The sequence below is a fragment of the Schistocerca cancellata genome, chromosome 6, assembly GCF_023864275.1.
Source record: "Schistocerca cancellata isolate TAMUIC-IGC-003103 chromosome 6, iqSchCanc2.1, whole genome shotgun sequence".
NCBI classification, from domain to species: domain Eukaryota; kingdom Metazoa; phylum Arthropoda; class Insecta; order Orthoptera; family Acrididae; genus Schistocerca; species Schistocerca cancellata.
In genome coordinates this window covers 441,189,857-441,211,396 of record NC_064631.1, presented here as the reverse complement: position 1 = coordinate 441,211,396, position 21,540 = coordinate 441,189,857, and the positions used below count along the sequence as shown (strand labels likewise).

Genomic DNA, 21,540 nt, shown 5'->3' with positions numbered 1-21,540 from the left:
CACACCCATCCTATCACACTGAGCTCCCAGTACGCGTACGAATTTATCCATGGTGATTCGTGTACTGATGTACTCAGCTCTTTGCATGGTTAGATATATAGGAACGGTCTATACCTGCCACCATTCAGTTTTCTTGTTTTATCAATAACTAGAAACCCATACTGTGATTCCAGGAATCTGCACATATCTTGGAATCATTGAACGACATATCAGTTCCTTCATGAGCCAGGTAATGTGTTTTAGATTTACATGAGCCTGGTAATGTGTTTTAGATTCAGATTGTCCTGTTTGAATACTATAACTAGGATTGCATTATCCCTCACGAGTTGTTTTGGGATTCTGGAATATGCCTGACACATAAAACACCAGAAAAGGCATAAGGCGACCGAAACAGAAATATCGACGAATTTGCTCTTGGTTTTCCACAGCAACATCGTCAAATATGAATACTGTGTTTGGCTTTACTTTTTTCAGTGCAGGGATATCACTTTTCTCACTGAATGCATGTATATCACGCCATCTAAACCCTGTAGTATCTCCTGTAATAGCTGGTATTTGGACTGAAACTGTTTTTGAAAATACACATACATGCTCAAAGCGGACTCCATCCGGATGTGTCAGCAGCGACATGAGAAAATTTGTCTTGTCGCAGTAGGAAGGACCTACAATTATTGCACATTTGTTGACAGAAAGGAGTACGCCATTCTTTTTCTTCCGCTCTTCTTGCACACCGTCACAGCTCCAGTTGCTTACAAAAAAAATCTTGATGCTTCACACACTATGCCATGATACCATAGGTTTTTATAGAAAATGGGTTTTTATAGAAAATGGGTTTTTATAGAAAATAACGAACACTATACTCTTCCATGACGCCGACTGTGTCAGGTGTTGGCGTGCAATGGGCTTTTACAGGGAATTTAGTTAAATGGCATAATTTTCTGCTGTTGCATGTTTGCAGCGAAAATACTAGATACAATAGCTTTAGTGCTTGCAATATAATGAGAGGTAAGAAACAAAAAGAACACCTCCATGGTTTTATACATTTTTTATTCCGTAATCATACACATGATGCATTACATCACCAGATTCTCGCCAGTACATAACACAGAAAATAAAGCCGTCTTGTAAGCACAGAATTCAGCATGTATTTCTCTCAAACATTCTGGCAGTACATTAGTTTTCATTGGCACCATACTGACCCACTGTTCGAAATAGTTTACATGCACGTTGTTCTTACTTAGATACTCTGCAATTTCTCTATACAGAACTTCAACACAAGGCAGCCATATGTTCAATCTTTCCAACGCAATAGATAACACCATCTGTATACCGAACAAGTTTTTAACAGTGCAGTGCTGTAGATAAATGCAGGCATCACCTGATTTCACAAGGAGTGCTGAGTCATTGTACAATGTTATAATGGACAGAGTTAGAGCAGCACAGTAAATTTCTGGCGGGAGACGGCTAGGATGATACTCGGCGGTCAACTGCTGCTTGATGTAGACTTTTGCACGACACAGTTCATCCCATTCCACCTCTGTAAACTGCACTTTAATACTTCTAGTTGCATTCTAGATCTCTATCACAACAAGCCAGTCTCTGTCTGCGGTTGCTTCTATACCAGTATGTAAACACTTCGAAACACTAACTATTAAACTATACACTGAAGTAAACAGCACTGGTGCACAGGGCTTAATTGATATCTTCTCATCCATTACATCCTCACTTTGTCCATGCAGGATCACTGGAATATTCTGCGATGGTGCGTATGATGGGGGTCCAGTACCGACCTGCGTCATGCTGATTAGGACCCCCAGTGCACTTCAGCGAGTCAGGGGTTGGCTGGTTGTCCTCAACCAATAATAAAAGCCGACCGTCCTGCTCCACTAAGCTGATCAGGTGCGCAACAGGATCCCAGGATGCTGTCGTTGCTGCAGGTCCTGAAGGGCTGGGACATGTCGGTGTTGCAGACTCCAACAGGATGGAGGAAGTCGGGTTCACTGATGAGCAAAGAAGAAAAACTGTTACATGCAATAACACCAGCATAAAGACTTCATCTTCCTCGCACAACAGTAAACACAGACATTAAGCAAGGTGTACTTACGCTTCCATAGCCTCTTCCTATTCTGCTGCTACTGCTGCGACTGGGCAGCGCTGGACGATCTTGGCTGGCACTTAATGGTGACTGACTGACTGACTGACTGACTGCAACTGAGGCTGCAGAGCTGCTGGGCTCGCCTTATATCCCCGTTGTGATCGGACGCTGCATTTCTATTGGCTACTGCCAATTTCAGGTGCCTCTGGTGGCCTAATTGTGTTAAGGGGGTGCATTTGGGCTTTTTTTTTCAGGAGGACCGGTGTTCGAGTCCTGGATAGGGTACCACCATTTTTAATTTCCCGCCAGTTCCCGGGTGGGAGTGGGGTGGGACGTCAGCACAGCCCTGTAACAAAAGAAATCCCCACCAAAATTCGAAATTCCCGCCAAAATTCTAAATTCCCACCAAAATTCGAAATTCCCGCCAATAGGTTAGGTCGAAGGGGTGGGGCGACCCACGTAGTGGCTGAGAAAAAACCATGACTTTTCTAGGAGTGGGTGTGGGTGTGATTTGAGGGATACTTAATTCATCAATTTAATTAATTTGCATATCAACTTGACATCAGAATTTCGCTCGGCTCCAGTACCCTACTACTCGCTCTACCACAAGAGCTTCTTAGGAACCTTGTGGAGCCAACCGCTGTGGCCGAGCGGTTCTAGGCGCTTCAGTCTGGAACCGCGCGACCGCTACGTCGCAGGTTCGAATCCTGCCTCAGGCATGGATGTGTGTGATGTCCTTAGGTTAGTTAGGTTTAAGTAGTCCTAAGTTCTAGGGGACTGATGACCTCAGATGTTAAGTCCCATAACGCTCAGAGCTATTTGAGCCACTTTTAACATAGTGGACATCATGGGAGCATGTTGCAGGGCATACACTGCTGCCCGTGGTGATCACATACCACATTAAGAAGAATGACCCACCTTTTGTAACGCTCATGGAACTATCATAAATGGCGGTGACGTCAGTGCAATTATTGTCTTTGAATAAAAGTGACATTTCTGTTTGTCTCATTGAGTATTTCTTTCAGTTACCATCTGTAATAAACTGTAGCAGTTCTTTCTATGTATGGTCCAAGTTTCATCGATCTATGCCACTTGGCAGTGATATGCCATGCGTAAATTACATTCATCCTCACACCAGTGCACGGTATATGGTACCTGTCTGACTCTCCGCCGTTTTGCTCGATTCGCTCCAGAAATGACGTCAAATGCATCTGTGGTATTTATCTTTGATGTCGAAACACGCTGACAAAATTATTGGATCGCTGCACTGTACATTTCTACCTGGTTGACGCATTAAACAACACAAATAAGAGGTAGATTGCGCTTTAGAGTTTTAAAGTATTTAAAATCAACTAAATAAAATTATCACCTATTCTCAAACCCACCTCCACCTCTAAGGATGACATACAAATAATGAGTCATGTACATACAAAATTTGGTTGAAATTGCTCGTGATGTTGTCGGGTTATGCTTCTATGTCACTCTATTTTAACCCCCACCCTCACCCCTATAGGTAGTTCTTACCTCACATTACTTCTTTCCAGACAGTAAGTGATATGTGTACCAAGTTTGGTTAAAATCTATATAGTGGTTTAGGAGGAGATGAGGAACGGACATACATACACACATCGATTTTTTTTTAGATGCATCGTAGAAGAGCAGAAAATTTTGCCACACTCTCTCAAATATCCCTTTGTTCTGTTGTACAGAGAGACAAACATACAAGATCCAGCGAATCAGCACCTCTTCCGTTTCTACTTGGATTTCATACGCCAGAAACCTCATGTAGTCCAACAGGGGAAAAATCCGTAGGAGTGAGGTCCCTCAATCACGATATCTATGGGAAAGGACTTCCAATCCAAAGATGAGAGTACTTGTTGTTCATGTAGTAACAGACATTAATATCGCTGTGGGGTAGTGCACTGAAAATATTGTTTATCCGTCATGTTGGAATCACATCATCTAGCATGATGTACAGCCTCCGACAACTGTAACAGAACTCCTCGACTAAACGCCAGGTACCACCACGGGATGGCAGCGAATAACATAATATTTGTTGAGTTTGCTCACACTATGATAGAGAATCTTTGTTGGGGATCAAGAGAGAAGCATGGCGTATAGCTCTTCATGGCTTGGTCATGGCTATGTGGCAGTTCATAACAGTATCACGATTAAAAGTGGTCTCATCCATGAGCTGTACTCTACGGGGTGATCCACTGACAGAATTGAAGTCTATTTTCAAAATCATTTCGCCCCATTGCTGCACGCATTATTTATGATAGGGGTATAATTTCTGTTGATTAGTACTCTCCAAGCTAAATACATTTTTCGGGCAACTTGAACTTTTGATGCATTTTCTCACATGATACAACACGATTTCCTGCAATTTTAAAAAGCGAATAGTTCTCTCTCAAGAAGGTACATCAGCTCTATAATATTTGAACGATCCACTCCCTTGTAAATTTCCATTTATGGCGACAAATTTCTTGTAATTCTGAAAAATCCTGTTCCAAAACTTTGCAATGCCGCCACCTCACGCACATTAAGTAAGTAGTAAAAAAACCAAGGAGACATTTGGAAAGAGAATTAAAGCTGAGGGAGAAGTAATAAAAACTGTGAGGCCTGTAGATGACATTTTCATTGCCAGAGGTGGCAAAAGACGTGGATGAGCAATTGAACTGAATGGATAGTGTTTTGACAAGACGTTGTGAACTGAACATCAAACTAAAGTAAAACAAGGGTAATGGAACTATTCGAGTTAAGTCAGGTGATGCTGAGGAGAATAGTTTACGAACTGACAAACGCAAAGTAGTAGATGAATTTTGCAATTTGTGTAGTAAAAAAATCATTATGGTCGAAATAATAAAGTGCAGATTGCCAGTAGCAAGGTAAACATTAACGAAGTGCAAATTTGTAAACATTAAAAATAAATTTAATTGTTATGTAGTCTCTTTTGTAGATATTTGTCGTGTAGCGCTCTATGGAAGTGATAGTTGACGATAAACGGTTCAGACAAAAAGAGAATAGAAGCTTTTGAAATGAGGTACTACAGAGGAACGCTGAAGATAAGATGCATAGACCGAGCAACTAATGAGGAGGTGCTGATTCCAACTGAGGAGAAAAAAATTTACGGCAAAATCTAACTAAAGAATGAGAAAAAAAGATTATATTTTAACGTCCCGTCGACAACAAAGTCATTACAGACGAACAAAAGTTCGGACTGTTTCATGGAGGGGGAGGGAAATCGGCCGTGCCCTTCCAAAGGAACCATTCCGACATTTGCTTGTAGCGATTTACTAAAATAAAGGAAAACCTAAATCTGGGTGGACGGACACAGATTTGAACTGCTGTCCTCCCGAATATGACTCCACTGTGCAAACAACTGCGCCATCTCGCTCGGTACCATAGAAAGGATCGTTTGATACGACACATACTGAGGAATCGTCAATTCGGTAATAGAGGAGATATTGTGTATGAGAGAAGGAAAAAGAGAGAGAGAGAGAGAAGGGGGAGGGTAAAAATTCTAGAGGGAGGTAACGGATTGACTACAGTAACCAGGTTACGTTGAAACAGATGAATACTGCAGTAGTTACGCATTGATGGCATAGGCTTGCACAGAATAGACTACTGTGAAGAGTCTTCGGACAGAAAACAGTAACAACAACAAGCTTTAGATCAGTAAGACTCTCATTCTCTCTCTCTCTCTCTCACACACACACACACACACACACACACACACACACACACACACACACGTGTACACGCACACCTTCTTTCTCTTTCTGACGCTAAATCGTATACGTCCATATACACGTTTCCGCCTAAGTTCAAATACAGGCAGCATGCGTAGTATGTGAAACCTACTATTCCGTAGATCAAATGGAAACAAGCTGAACACGTGAAACGAGAGAAGCCGTTTGTAGATAGGAGCCTCGATCCAGCGCAACGGCCTGATTCGCCAGCCCGTCTGACACAATGTTACCCCGTGAAAAGGTTATCTGGACAGTCAGTGGAGCACGCCCTGGGCAAAACGAAGGCTGTTTCGCCTGCAGCACTCTATCTCCTACAAGCAGTGCAGCCGGTTCTACAGTTTTACAGCGGGTTCTTTCACAGATATACACCACAGCATGTGATTCAGTAGTAATACGATTCGATCAATGTGTCTAAAAGAGACGGTGTGTACAGAGGCAACAAACGATATCTGCGGAACTGCTTTCCCAAATAGTTACACGTATGTCACATTTTGTAACTTCATCACTTCTGTCAATGTCATGCGGCCTTCTGTTTATGTTTTCTTGTAAATGACATCTCGAGCGTTTTCGATCACTTATTCAGTTCATCCTACGTAAATTCTTCATTTGCGTCTTTTAACGAAGCGAAAAGTCATTGAAATGTATATAAGTTACAGAATATTTCCTTCACGATTGCATTTGTTGTCGTTTAAGCTTAAGCTTATTAGACGGGTGCGTATACAGAATAATTTAAAGCGACATCCAGAACATTAATGTGGTGCTGCACAGTACTTCCATGGAGAAGCTAACATTAGCAAAGAGTAGGTCTCTTGGAAACTTAGCCACGCAACTGTATCTGCTGAACTGCGTTTTGACTAAAACTTATTTTAAAAAATCGATAACTTGCCAGGGTAAACGTTATCATTTTTGTGAAATAGGCCGTTTGAAACTGCGGAGGAGACCTGTAATCTTTACATCGGATTAGATTATAAAATCCAGAGTCTTGGTCACATGACTTTGCATTAAAATTGATACTGTTTGCGTATCTACAACCATTATCAGGTGCAATGATTACAGCAGCGACACGTAGGCGCGTGGTCAATACATACAGCATATTGAGTAACATGTGACCAAGACACGGTCTTTTATAATCTAATCTGTTACCATCTTATCAATAAAGAGAATCCGTTCAAACAGCGAGCTCCGACAGAAGCTCTAATGTCACCTCCGTAGCAGTGGGTTAGGTATTATTCAACAGCTCACTAAATCTTCTGAGCCACGAAATTCTTTCTTGCGTGTCTAAGGTTTATTCTAATGTTAGCGCAGTACCTTATTTAACTGGAAAGAACTGAACCATCGATCAATATAAATCCTTTTTCGATCACAAATTGTTAAAGACTTTCAGCTCCTCATATCCGAAAACATACTCCCGAAATTACTGCTGAACGTTGAGCGTAAGTAGTCAGAATGAAGCTGCGTAATCTCAGGTGAACTTTGTATTTTATTATCGGTGCACCACTATCTGATAATGAGACTGTGCATGCCTTTTTACGACATTTTCTCAACACTTAAGACAAATGGACTTCAGGTGCGCCTGTGTAGACGATAAGAAATCAAAAGGAAGAGTAGGTTGTGTGTGTGTGTGTGTGTGTGTGTGTGTGTTTAGTGAGAGAAGTGTTATGAAACAATGTGTTTATAGTGTGTGCAGTGACTGATAGTGAGATATGAGTGAACAGTGTACTGTCTCTAACTGAATGTGTATACGAATTAGCTTATTTTAAATTGGTCTAAACTTGTAAATACTTTGACATGTCCTATATCCTTGTGAAAAAAAATCTACAGATGAATAAAGCTACTACTACTACTACTACTAATGCACCTTTAGTAATAAGGAGATTGGACAAAGATAAGAAAGACCGTGAGAAATGTTTGCCTGAACATAAACGCAAATACTAACAAAGCCTGAAGGTCGCGCTGCTATATTTCACCACGAACGGCACCTGTGCAATATCCTCAAGAAGTTACCAGTGTCACTCGAGGTCAGAACGGTGTTCCGTGTAGTTGTGAATTCTTGAGAGAGTGAATTCGAACGTGCGCAAAAGTTGTTGGGGCTCCTATGGTGTGTGCTTCTGTAGCCACTAGGGACGAAGTGTTTAATGTTTCAAGAGACACCATATCGAAGATTTACGCCGCATACAGGGAAAGCGAAAAAAAAACATCATCCGCTAAAGCACAACGCAGATGACAGTGTGTTGAATGATCGTGACGGGCCGTCATTGAAGACAATTGTGAGAAAAATACCAGGAAGACAGCTGTAAAAGTCACTTCAGAAGTGAATGTCGCAGTCGCATTCGCGAATCCAGTCAGCACCAAAGCAACACGAATGTAATTCCAGAAGCAGGGAATTGCAGGGATAGTTTTAATTCCAAAGCTATTCATCGGTGATGCAAATGCCCGTAACAGAAAAGCGTGGTGCTGAAGCCATGAAAACCGGTCTATGGAGCTATGTATGAATGACTTTTGTTCAGATGAGTCTTGTTTCACACTGTTTCCAACTTCTGGTGGAGTATGTGTCCCAAGAGTGAAACATGGGGGACGGTTTCATTGATGATCTGGGCAGCCATATCGTGTTATTCCAGGTCGTGGTATGACTATCAAGGATTAGCTGACCATTTTGGCTGATCAGGTACATCTCATGGTGCATGTCCAAGACGACAGCACCCCTGTTCACAGAGATTGCGTCGTCCAGGACCGGTTTTGTGAGCACGTGGATAAATTGTCGCATCTGCCCGGCCATGACAGTCACCTGATCTTAATATTATTTAGTCTCTGTAGTCTACTTTGGAGAGCAGGAAGAGTGATCACAATCCAATTCCATCCCTGTTACCTGAACTAGCCACTATTTTGCGCCGCGCGGTCTATGGGCGTCTTGTAACGAAGACCTTACCACAAATTTCCACCATTTTGCGGGACGAATGGTAATGAGTGATGTTTTTATATTTTTGTCTACCCTTGTACATAGCATATTCGTACAGCTTGACGGAAAGTTACTGTAACTTTTTTTTTTTCATGAAACTGACTTGTAGAAACTATCCTCGTGATATACCCAAGTGATGAAGAAAATTATTTGATTCTGAGAAGAGAGAATAGTGTACATAAAGACTTGTCCAAAACACCATGCTTTTAATAAAATAACGAAAGCTAGTGTCAGGTGGCACAATGGCTAGCATACTGGACTCGCATTCGGGCCATCCTGATTTAGGTTTTCCGTGATTTCCCTAAATCGCTCCAGGCAAATGCTGGCATGGTTCCTTTGAAAGAGCACGGCCAACTTCCTTCCCCGTCCTTCCCTACAACTATGAGACCGATGACCTCGCTGTGTGGTCTCCTCCCCCAAACAACCCCCCCCCCCCCTTCCCCCATACGATTTCGTGATTACCAGACAGCGATTTAAACCCGAGGAAATGGACTCCTACTGGGGAAGAGCTTTAATCAACCCCCTTTCGGCCAATGTGATGTCGGTTTACCCTGGTTTACCCAAACAACTTCATTGGAATAGGGTGAAGATATGTAAACGCAGCCAGACCCGATTACTTCCCCAGCCTTGTCCAATCCGATTTAATGTCCGTCTCTGATGACCTCCTTGGAGACCCCCTCCCCCCCTAACCTTTATGTAAGTAAGCTGCTGTGCCGGCCGGGGTGGTCGAGCGGTTCTAGGCGCTACAGTCTGGAACCGCGCGACCGCTACGGTCGCAGGTTCGAATCCTGCCTCGGGCATGAATGTGTGTGATGTCCTTAGGTTAGTTAGGTTTAAGTAGTTCTAAGTTCTAGGGGACTGATGACCTCAGAAGTTAAGTCCCATAGTGCTCAGAGCCATTTGAACCATTTTAAGCTGCTGTGGTGGTTAAGCAGTTTAGATTCTATCGTGTCGGATATGGAAGCCACTAAATGCCATTCGTATAATACTTCTACAACAATCATCTATTTCACCATGCCAATATCTTATGGTCCAGTTAGGATTGTTGCGACCAGACTACCATAAACTACGACACACCAATACCTCACATCGGAGCTCCAATACCAGTCCTAAAATCACAACACAAGACCTCATTTATCTAGTATCCTAGTTGAACCAACCATAAAATAAAATGATTAGCAAACTCCTTCTCTTTTGCTGCAGTCCGCCTCTGTAACAAGCTTGCTTCCACTCTGCTCACAATTCAGTGGTATGCTGCCTTTAAGGAAAAGCTGAAGCATTTACGCCGGCCGGAGTGGCCGAGCGGTAGTCTGCCTTCGGCGGTGCTACGACACGGAAGTCTGTTTACGTCCCTGCCGGAGAAGTTCGCGCTCGCGCAGTTGTTTATCTCTTCGGCGTACTCGTGCGTTTAGACGACTCGATATAGAATGGCACATGCATACCGAAAGTCGACTCTCAAGATTAGTTTTTCGAACGAATATGCGAGACCGAAAGCCTACGAAATAGAAAGGTTCCTACGAGACGAAGTTAAACTTGACTACAACAAACTTATCGGCATCCACCTTTCCATAGTGAGCAGTGTTGTTTACGTCAAGCTAATTAACGATGCAGTATGTGACAGAATCATCCGAGATACTAAACATGGACTCAAATTACGTCACTCTGATGGACATGTTGGAGAAGTAACTATTGATCATGCAGGACTGGGCTTACGAAACATACGTATTTTCGAACTTCCCTTCGAGGTTCCGTCTGACTTGGTCGTTGACGCCTTACGCCCATATGGAAGAGTGCTTAGCCACGTTGAGGAAAAATGGTCCAACTTCACGACTTACCCCGTTCTCAATGGGGTGCGTCAAATCAGAATAGAACTGACACAACACGTACCCTCGTACTTGTTCATCGGCGGATGCAGAGCCATAGTCATCCACGATGGACAACCCAAAACATGCTCAGGCTGCGGGAAAGAGGGCCACGTCCGTTCCGAAAGTATGCAGCGGAGGATGGTGCAAGTTCCAAACGGCGAACCCGTATCTCCGTCCATGTTGACGCCGCTGCCACTAAGGTATGCGGACGCATTTCGAACGGATCCCATCCCGAAGAATGACCAGCTACAGAATCCTGACAGTTTACGGCAACCGACTGCGGCAGAGACCGCCTCCAGTGACGAAACGACGCACACCTCTGCCGCTCCGGCGCCGACGACGCACTTAACCGAGCGGAAAGGATCGGTAGGAGAAATGGAAATTTATCCTGCTGTTGTGCCGACAACTGCTTTCGTCCCTGAGCACCGGGAGTCACTTCCGCACTCTGATACGGAGGCGAACACGCGCAAACAACGACCGCCGAAGCGCCACAAGAAACGACGGCTAGCGCCGTCTGATACCTGCTTACTGCAGTCCACGTCAGATGGACTTGGGTGTAATGTCGATACAGTGCATCCGGATGCGCAACGGGAGGTTCTACCTCCCACACAGCAGTACGACGCGAATCATGCTACACAGGGGTTGAATACAGACACACCGGACGGAAAGCCGACGGAAGGAGTCCCTCCACCCACCGCAGCAACGCCACCGCCGTCGGTCAGCCCGGCCGGAGAGACACGACGGGAGCATGACCTATAGCACAGGAACTGGGCCGACGAATCCGATACTGACCCCCACACCGACGACGCACCCGCAATGGCGAGTGCTGCGTCCACCGGATGTTAACCGCGCAGAAGATGCAGACTGACGCACAGACAGCATGTCACCGGGCAGCAGCACACAAATTAACATAAGCGTTCATGTGCGCTTTACGCACTGAGGAACAGCGGCAGGCATATCGAACAGCCTCTATTAATATTAATACGATCAGAACGCCTGTCAAATTGCAATTATTACGAGACATGTTGCATGCGTCAGACGTCGACACCGTTCTGCTGCAGGAAGTATGTGTTGAGAGCTTCCCCGACCTCTATGAGTACGATACGTACATTACACCTACTACCGACGGCGGCAGCGGAACAGCGATACTTCTACGTAGCGGCATAGTAGCCGAGGACGTGGTGTACCTGATGACAGCGCGAGGACTGGCGCTCACAGTGCTGGGAGTACGGGTCGTTAACATTTACGCACCGTCGGGGTCAGACAGACGGCGCGACCGATCCCGATTTTACGCAGAGGAGATTGCAACACTATTATTAGGTCGGTATGAACATGTCTTATTTGGAGGCGACTTCAGCTGCGCGCCGGCCACGGTGGTCTAGCGGTTCTAGGCGCTCAGTCCGGAACCGCGCGACTGCTACGGTCGCAGGTTCGAATCCTGCCTCGGGCATGGATGTGTGTGATGTCCTTAGGTTAGTTAGGTTTAAGTAGTTCTAAGTTCTAGGGGACTGATGACCACAGATGTTAAGTCCCATAGTGCTCAGAGCCATTTGAACCATTTTTTTCAGCTGCGCGCTCGCACCAAAAGATCAACACCCACGTTATACTTCATGCCAGGAGCTGCGGCAACTCATACAGGACATGAATCTCATTGATACATGGGATAAGATACATGGCGACAGACGTGGATACACCTACGTCACGAGTCACTCTGCAAGTCGTCTCGATCGCATTTACGTAACACGTCGTCCGCGAACCTGCGATCCTCGATGCGGAATTGTGGCCTGTCGCCTTTTCAGATCACATAGCATATATATGCACGGTCCCCCTGAGTCGTCAACGAGTATGAGGAGTCGCAGTGTTTGGAAACTGAATACAGCACACCTTAGGGAACCTGAGTGCAGACGCTTAGTCGAAGACACTTGGCATGTGTGTGAACGACGCCTCCCGACATATCCGACGACGTTGCAGTGGTGGCTGGAATGCGTTAAGCCTGCATTGCGCCGAGCGTTAATTGCATACGGAAGAGAGCAGATGATGTGGAGGCGATACACAACGGAATTTTATTTCACGATGATCCGCGAACTTTCTGTACAAGCACCTTCACAGGAGCATCGTGCCGGTATAAAACGAGCACAGGCCCAAATAATTTCCATAACGCGCCGCCGACTGGAGGGTGTCGCAATCCGTGCAAGGGCCTTTGAACGAGTCCGTGGAGAATCCCCGTCGATGTATCACGTTATCAGAGAAAAACAACGTAGCCGCAGAACCTTAATACAGACGGTCGTACTGCCAGATGGTCGCCGCATGACAACGCAAAAAGACATTGCCAACGCTTTCGTGGAACACTACGGTCATCTCTATGATGAAGCGGAACACGATCAGGCAGCCTTTCATGAGGTCCGACGAACGCTCTCCGCGTGTCTCGACGAGTCGGCCAACCTGGAGTTAACAGGTGAAATCACAGTTGACGACGTAATGGAAGCGATTGATAAGGGAGCGTCGCACAAATCGCCGGGGCCCGACGGGTTTCCGTTAGAGTTCTATCATACATTTAAAGATCTCATGATTCCACGATGGACTGCCATGTACTGCGAATTGATGTCTCCCAACGTGCCTCTTCCACCCTCCTTCGTGGAAGGAATGATCATCCCCATCCACAAACCATCTAGCGGCACAGGGATACATGCCTACCGGCCACTGACCCTTCTTAATTGCGACTAAAAGATCTACGCCAGGATACTTGCAGCACGCTTTAAACGCGTAATACGCCAAGTGATTTCACTCGACCAAACCCAGCTAGGAGAAGCTAGCAATATACAAACGGCACTCGGCGACTACCGCGATGTTATCGCACTGGCTTCAACATGTCGTCTCCGGGGTGTATTGGTATCGATAGACTTCGATCGCGCATCTGACAGGCTGAGTCATGCTTATCTCACGGACGTGATGACGAAAATGAAGTTTCCGGAAAGTTTTGTCACAGTCGTCATGAGACTACTCCACGGAGCCGCATCCAAAGTGCTCATCAATGGACGCTTGGTAGGGCCCATCACCATCTCACGATCGGTCAGACAAGGGTGCCCGCTGTCAACGATATTGTATGCCATCGCTGTCGAGCCGCTGCTTTGCGGGCTCCGGAATCGACTCCAAGGAATGACGATAAGCCACAACAAGTTTATATGCCGAACGTACGCAGATGACCTAGTGTTTTTAGCACCGTCAGGCGACGAGGCAAGAGCTGCCTTGCATTGGATTAATTTGTATTGTATGGCTACGGGAAGTCGCCTGAACATGGCAAAGTCGGGAGCGATGAACATCGGGAGAGGACTCCCGACAGGAAGTGTAGCACCATTACAGCCGATCAACAAGATGAAATGCCTAGGAATTATCTTCACTACAGACGTTCGACGCACGGTGCCACTGAGTTACAGACATCTTCTGCAAACAATTAGTGCGAGTGTCCGAAGTCACAGGTTAAGGGCACTGGATATGATACAACGGGTCACCTTTGCCAACACTTATCTAGCCTCTCGCATCCCCCACCTGTCACAAGTTCTTCCTATGCCGGTGGTGTTGGCCCGCCGAATCCTGGCGGCACTAGGATATTTTGTGAGCACAAGTCTGCTTTTTAAGGTAGGATACGAAACACTCACCCTTCCTCATAGTCGTGGAGGTCTTGGACTAGCCCCGTACGCGACCGAGCAGTGGCTATTTATGTAACCACAATGATAAAAGATGTGGACACGACACCAGACAAGTCTGACGGGCAGCTTGATAGACGAACTCGCTCCACCTTCTCGTTCGGCTCCGGTAGCGGTGGCTCACATCTCACCATCGCTTGCCCATATGCGAACCTTCTTTGTGGAACACAGTTATGTACATATGGAACTACCGACTACCAGGACGGCAACGGCACGTGATATATATCACATCTTGACTCGACGACGGCTGAATAATGCCTTAGAGCGCCGCCAACCAACAGTTACGTGGTCAGTGGTATGGCGTACAGTGCACCACCCACACCTTGATACGGGAACGCGCGCACTGTGGTATCAGGTGGTAAATGGGAAATACGTGACTCGTTCCAGGTTGCATACAATTCATATGGCGGACGAGCCACTGTGTCCGCAGTGCAATGTTATAGACACTGAGGAGCATCGCCTGATATGCGGTCCTTCGGCGGACGTATGGTGTTTGGTCAAAATAATGATCGCCTTCCTCCTTCGGGTGGGGCCGCAAACAATAGAACCACGCACACTACTTCTCCCAGATAGGACATATTATCCCCGAACGAAGACAAACGCAGTGACTTGGATTCGAGGTTTGACTGTGCGTTATCTTTTCCGCGACGGCAGTAAAAATGTGCTTGACTTTTGGGCCTTACTACAGGAAAATCACTCACAGCTTATGAGACATCCGAGATATCGAACATATTACGCAAATTTTTTAGGGAGTGCCTTGCTTGATTCCCCACCCAGTTGGGGTGTCCCGGGTAGGAGAATGTAATTATTGTCTATAAGTATCAGAACAAGAAAGGACCAGGACAGTGGAGAGGATCCACAAACACACGTGAAGACGTACCCGACACCAACGCGAGGTATGACGGGATTAGCGAGGTACGCGCCTAAAAGAGGAACGTAGACCGTTATTGTTTTGTACTGACAGAAGCAGGATATTTTATTTTTTTCACTATTATGTAAAAAAAAAAGTCCACTTATTTACGTTTCCCAGAAAAATTTTATTTTATAAAGTCGTCGTCTTATATATTTAAAAAAAATGCTAGAAGCAGTTTATGTTTGTTATTGTTACACCGAATGTAAAAAAAAAAAAGAAAAAGAAAAAAAGCGGTTAAAGGCGTTACAGTCTCGAACCGCACGACCGCTACGGTCGCACGTTCGAATCCTGCCTCGGGCATGGATGTGTGTGATGTCCTTAGGTTAGTTAGGTTTAAGTAGTTCTAAGTTCTAGGGGACTTATGACCACAGCAGTTGAGTCCCATAGTGCTCAGAGCCATTTTTTTGAAGCATTTACGTTCGTCAACGTCATAACTTTCACCTAAAAATTAACATATGTACCCAGTTTTCCCTCTGTCAAATAGAAAAACAAATGCTTTCGTCTTCTCCATTTATGCTTATTTCTCTTCCCGTTCCTCATTCAGCAACACCACTTCTTTTCTCACTCTATTCGTTGGTTTTCTTTCTACCACGTTCCTCTTTCTATACACCCTTTGCTCCTTCTTGCACGTCCATTGCTGTCAGTGGCCTCAGATTACAAATTATTTTACAATTACTTCTGAGTGTTTTATCTTATGTTAAATGGAAGTATTTTTATAACATCTGTGTCGTTATGAGAACATAAACTAAACTATTTCCTGTTCCTTTAAAAGTCTGCCTGGAAAGTGGTGTACCAGCTGCCTCATTCTACCTTCCTGAACTCCTTTAAAAGTTTTCCAAAAAATTTTGACATGCGAATATATTCGCACTTTTTTTTCAACACACAATTCACCTCAAACTCCCACAAGCTCCCCTAACTATAAAGCACTCACATCCACTAGTCCATCACTGTAAGCCGCTCATACCCACCCACTCCCAGTTGCCCTTTCTCACTCAGTCAGCCCAACTCATTGTCATTATCTCCTTGTGTCTCTCTGTCGTTGTCTACTACACTCCTGGAAATGGAAAAAAGAACACATTGACACCGGTGTGTCAGACCCATCATACTTGCTCCGGACACTGCGAGAGGGCTGTACAAGCAATGATCACACGCACGGCACAGCGGACACACCAGGAACCGCGGTGCTGGCCGTCGAATGGCGCTAGCTGCGCAGCATTTGTGCACCGCCGCCGTCAGTGTCAGCCAGTTTGCCGTGGCATACGGAGCTCCATCGCAGTCTTTAACACTGGTAGCATGCCGCGACAGCGTGGACGTGAACCGTATGTGCAGTTGACGGACTTTGAGCGAGGGCGTATAGTGGGCATGCGGGAGGCCGGGTGGACGTACCGCCGAATTGCTCAACACGTGGGGCGTGAGGTCTCCACAGTACATCGATGTTGTCGCCAGTGGTCGGCGGAAGGTGCACGTGCCCGTCGACCTGGGACCGGACCGCAGCGACGCACGGATGCACGCCAAGACCGTAGGATCCTACGCAGTGCCGTAGGGGACCGCACCGCCACTTCCCAGCAAATTAGGGACACTGTTGCTCCTGGGGTATCGGCGAGGACCATTCGCAACCGTCTCCATGAAGCTGGGCTACGGTCCCGCACACCGTTAGGCCGTCTTCCGCTCACGCCCCAACATCGTGCAGCCCACCTCCAGTGGTGTCGCGACAGGCGTGAATGGAGGGACGAATGGAGACGTGTCGTCTTCAGCGATGAGAGTCGCTTCTGCCTTGGTGCCAATGATGGTCGTATGCGTGTTTGGCGCCGTGCAGGTGAGCGCCACAATCAGGACTGCATACGACCGAGGCACACAGGGCCAACACCCGGCATCATGGAGTGGGGAGCGATCTCCTACACTGGCCGTACACCACTGGTGATCGTCGAGGGGACACTGAATAGTGCACGGTACATCCAAACCGTCATCGAACCCATCGTTCTACCATTCCTAGACCGGCAAGGGAACTTGCTGTTCCAACAGGACAATGCACGTCCGCATGTATCCCGTGCCACCCAACGTGCTCTAGAAGGTGTAAGTCAACTACCCTGGCCAGCAAGATCTCCTGATCTGTCCCCCATTGAGCATGTTTGGGACTGGATGAAGCGTCGTCTCACGCGGTCTGCACGTCCAGCACGAACGCTGGTCCAACTGAGGCGCCAGGTGGAAATGGCATGGCAAGCCGTTCCACAGGACTACATCCAGCATCTCTACGATCGTCTCCATGGGAGAATAGCAGCCTGCATTGCTGCGAAAGGTGGATATACACTGTACTAGTGCCGACATTGTGCATGCTCTGTTGCCTGCCTATGTCTATGTGCCTGTGGTTCTGTCAGTGTGATCATGTGATGTATCTGACCCCAGGAATGTGTCAATAAAGTTTCCCCTTCCTGGGACAATGAATTCAAGGTGTTCTTATTTCAATTTCCAGGAGTGTATGTCACAGTCACAGCACTCTTCGTTCTGTCCTGCTACTAGTGTCTCCTCTCACTATCACTGTCTCTCTCTTGTTCTCTCTTACTGCTAATATCTCATTCCTTTCTTCCTACTGCTGTTGTCTCGTCTCACAGCCACTATGTCGCTCTTCCACGTTGTATTGTCACAGACTCTCTCGTTATCACTTCCTCTCACTCACTTCCACTTTCTCCGTCCCTTTTTCCTGTGCCACTGGCACTGTCTCATTCATTCACTCTTTTCCTAGCACTGTTCTGTCATTGTGACTACGTTCCAGTGCCAATGTGTCCCTCTCTTTCCCTCATACTGCCATTATCTCCTTCGTTCTTCCTGCAATACAACCACAGTCTACTATCTTGCAGTATTTATTACTTCTCTGTGTCTTTGCCACTGCTACTGTCTTCTTCTCTCTCTGTATAAAAAGCACAAATACACTTTGTGATTAAAAGTATCCGGACACACCCAAAAACATACGTTTTTCATATTAGGTGCATTGTGCTGCCACTTACTACCAGGTACTTCATATCAGCGAACTCAGTAGTCATTAGACATCGGGAGAGAGCAGAATGGAGTGCTCCGCAAACTGACGGACTTCGAACGTCGTCAGGTGAGTGCGTGTCACTCGTGTCATGCGTCTGTACGCGAAATTTCCACACTCCTAAACATCCCTACGTCCATTGTTCCCGATGTGATAGTGAAGTGGAAACGTGAGGGGACACGTACAGCACAAAAGCGTACAGGTCGACCTCTGCTGACTGACAGTGGCCGGCGACAGTTGAAGAGGATCGTAATGTGTAATGGGCAGACACATTTCCAGATGATCACACAGGAATTCCAAACTGCATCAGGATCCACTGCAAGTACTATGACAGTTAGACACGAGGTGAGAAAACCTGGATTTCATGGTCGAGCAGCTGCTCATAACCCACACATCACGCTGGCAAATGCCAAACGACGTCTCGCTTGTTGTAGGAGCGTAAAAATTGGACGATTGAAGAGTGGAAAACGTCGTGTGGAGTCACGAATCACGGTACACAACGTGGCGATCCAATGGCAGGGTGTGGGTACGGCGAATGCCCGGTGAACGTCATCTGCCAGCGCGTGTAATGTCAACAGTAAAATTCGGAGGCGGTGGTGTTATGGTGTGGTCGTGTTTTTCATGGAGGGGGCTTGCACCCCTTGTCGTTTTGCATGGCACTATCACAGCACAGGCCTACATTGATGTTTTAAGCATCTTCTTGCTTCCCACTGTTGAAGAGCAATTTGGGGATGGCGACTGCATCTTTCAACAAGACTGAGCACCGGTTCATAATGCACGGCCTGTGGCGGATCGGTAACATGACAATAACATCCCTGTAATGGACTGGCCTGCACAGAGACCTGACCTGAATCCTACAGAACACCTTTGGGATGTTTTGGAACGCCGACATCGTGCCAGGCCTCATTGACCGACATCGATACCTCTCCTTAGTGCAGCACTCCGTGAAGAATTGGCTGCCATTCCCCAAGAAACCTTCCAGCACCTGATTGAGTCTATGCCTGCGAGAGTGGAAGCTGTCATCAAGGCTAAGGGTGGATCAACACCAACTGAATTCCAGCATTACTGACAGAGGAAGCCTCGAACTTGTAAGTCATTTTCAGCCAGATGTCCGAATACTTTTAATCATATAGTGTATGTTCGCATGGCAGAATTTTGGAAGAACTTTAAAGGTGCTGACGAAGGTAGACTGAGGCAGCTGGTACTCGCACTTTTCAATCAGAGAGATTTAAGAAAAAAATGCAGGAATACACTGGCATTTTTTGTGCTCTGATTGGAGCATTTTTCTGCTGGCTCCATTCTTTTCCCTGCTGCAGCATGTCATGTAACTCTATGAAAACAAATGTATCGCTCATTAAAATTTAGAATCTTTCCTTATGTGTAGCTGAAATAACGCAATACTAATTTTACACCTCAGAACGAATTTTACGTGCAAAAAAGTTGTCTACTGATTCAGTACTAAAACATGGAGTTCCCATATAGCAACTGGGACACTTTATAGCATATTTCTCCATGCTGCTTCACTTTCTAAACTCACTCCGGATTTTACGTGTACAAGTAGGGTAACTTTGAACCTCTGTATCTCGGAAACGAATAAATCCATGAAGAAAATTTTCAAGGTTGTTTGACATCTGGATCTTAGAAATCCGTCTCGGAATCCGCGGCTGGGTTTTGGTGCACCCACAAAAACAAGTTTTTGGGAGTTTCTCGATAACCGATAAAGATTTTTGAAAACGGGGAGATAGCTCTTATAGATAAATGCCTAGAGAATAAACGTTAAAATTTGAGCAATTTGCTGAGGCTATTTAATATTTAGATTTCGCTTCAAATCGCACTTTACATTAAGAAGTAGGGTAATTTTAAACCTTTGTATCTTGGAAACGGACTAAGATATTAGGAAATTTTTCAAGGTTATCCAAGATAGGAATCAAATTCAAAAAGAACCAACCGGTTTGCTCCACTTGCCTAAGTAGGAAGAAGAGTTTAATATTTATACTTTGACCCCGTGCTGTAGGGTAGTGACACTAAGACGTTTCTCCTGTCAGGTATGGTTCAAATGGCTGCAAGCACTATGGGACTTAACATCTGAGGTCATCAGTCCCCAAGACTTAGAACTACTTAAATCTAACTAACCTAAGGACATCACACACATCCATGCCCGAGGCAGGATTCGAACCTGCGACCGAAGCAGCACCGCGGTTCCGGACTGAAGCGCCTAGAACCGCTTGGCCACAGCGGCCGGCTCTGTCAGGTATGCAAGTGGTCCCAAGCCCAATGGCTCTTCAAAACACTTGACCCCATCTTTTTATCACCTATAGAACCCGAGATATGAGCACCGGAAAATCCCGTTTTAAGCGCGCCGCTTTGTAACATAGGTACGCGTGCCGTCGAATGTGTACCAATACAAAAAGTCTTGGTTAGAGAGAGCCTAATGGCCTTAGTCTTAAGTAAATAAATATGTGTGTGTATGTCCATTTCGTGACGCTTCTGTTGCTTAGCATATTCTTTTCTCCGATGTTTCGAAATTAAAAGAAGGCACCTGCTAGTAGTTCCTTCGTGAACACAGACTGGCAAGTGGGCATTTGTTATCCAATTGATACTAAAGTCATATCACTTTAATGACGCTGTTATCCCCGCGATAGTGGCAGAGGAAATGAAATGTTGAGGCACAATCTCACAAGCAAAGCGCAGAGTGCCCTCCTTGCCGGTGGAGCATCAAGTGACAAAATCGCGATTAATCGGGGTCGCGTAGCGTCCCCGAAGTGCGATTTGTGACACAGAGTAAGGTATTGACGGTCAAGGCTGGGATAGCCGGTTTAAATACCACGCCACGACGAGGCCGCTGGCTGCGTACCTGTCTGCAGGGCGATGGCGGCGACATTGGCGACGATGACGGAGGATAGCGGGCTGTGGTGTAGGTTCTCCATGGCGGTGGCTGGCACGCGGTCCGCGCGCGGGGCCCTTCCGAACGCGACTGGCCCGCAGAGACACCTAGCGGCGGCGCGCGCCCCGCCACGCTATGGGTGCTCGGCTGACCGCGCCGCCGCTGATAACGCAGCCCAGCCACAACCTCTGGGCGGCAGCCGGCGACCACTGTCTCGGCAGCCAGGTAGGCGCCTTCGTCTGCCCAGTGTGCCATGCCGATGGTGCGAGCCAAATAGGGATGTTTCCGCAACAGTCGGAGGAACTTACGTCAGTTTTAGATAAAAAGAGCGACCCGCCCC

The 21,540-nt window shown here is 46.3% G+C and overlaps 1 long non-coding RNA gene across 1 annotated transcript; it reads right to left on the bottom strand.

Moving 5' to 3' along the window:
- Positions 1-1,038: 1,038 nt before the first annotated feature.
- LOC126191199 (uncharacterized) lies at positions 1,039-21,301 on the bottom strand. The gene is made up of 3 exons (XR_007538327.1): positions 21,171-21,301; positions 2,105-2,441; positions 1,039-2,000 (listed from the first exon to the last, which is right to left on the bottom strand). It is a non-coding gene; the product is annotated as an uncharacterized LOC126191199 (long non-coding RNA).
- Between the last annotated feature and the right edge of the window lie 239 nt (positions 21,302-21,540).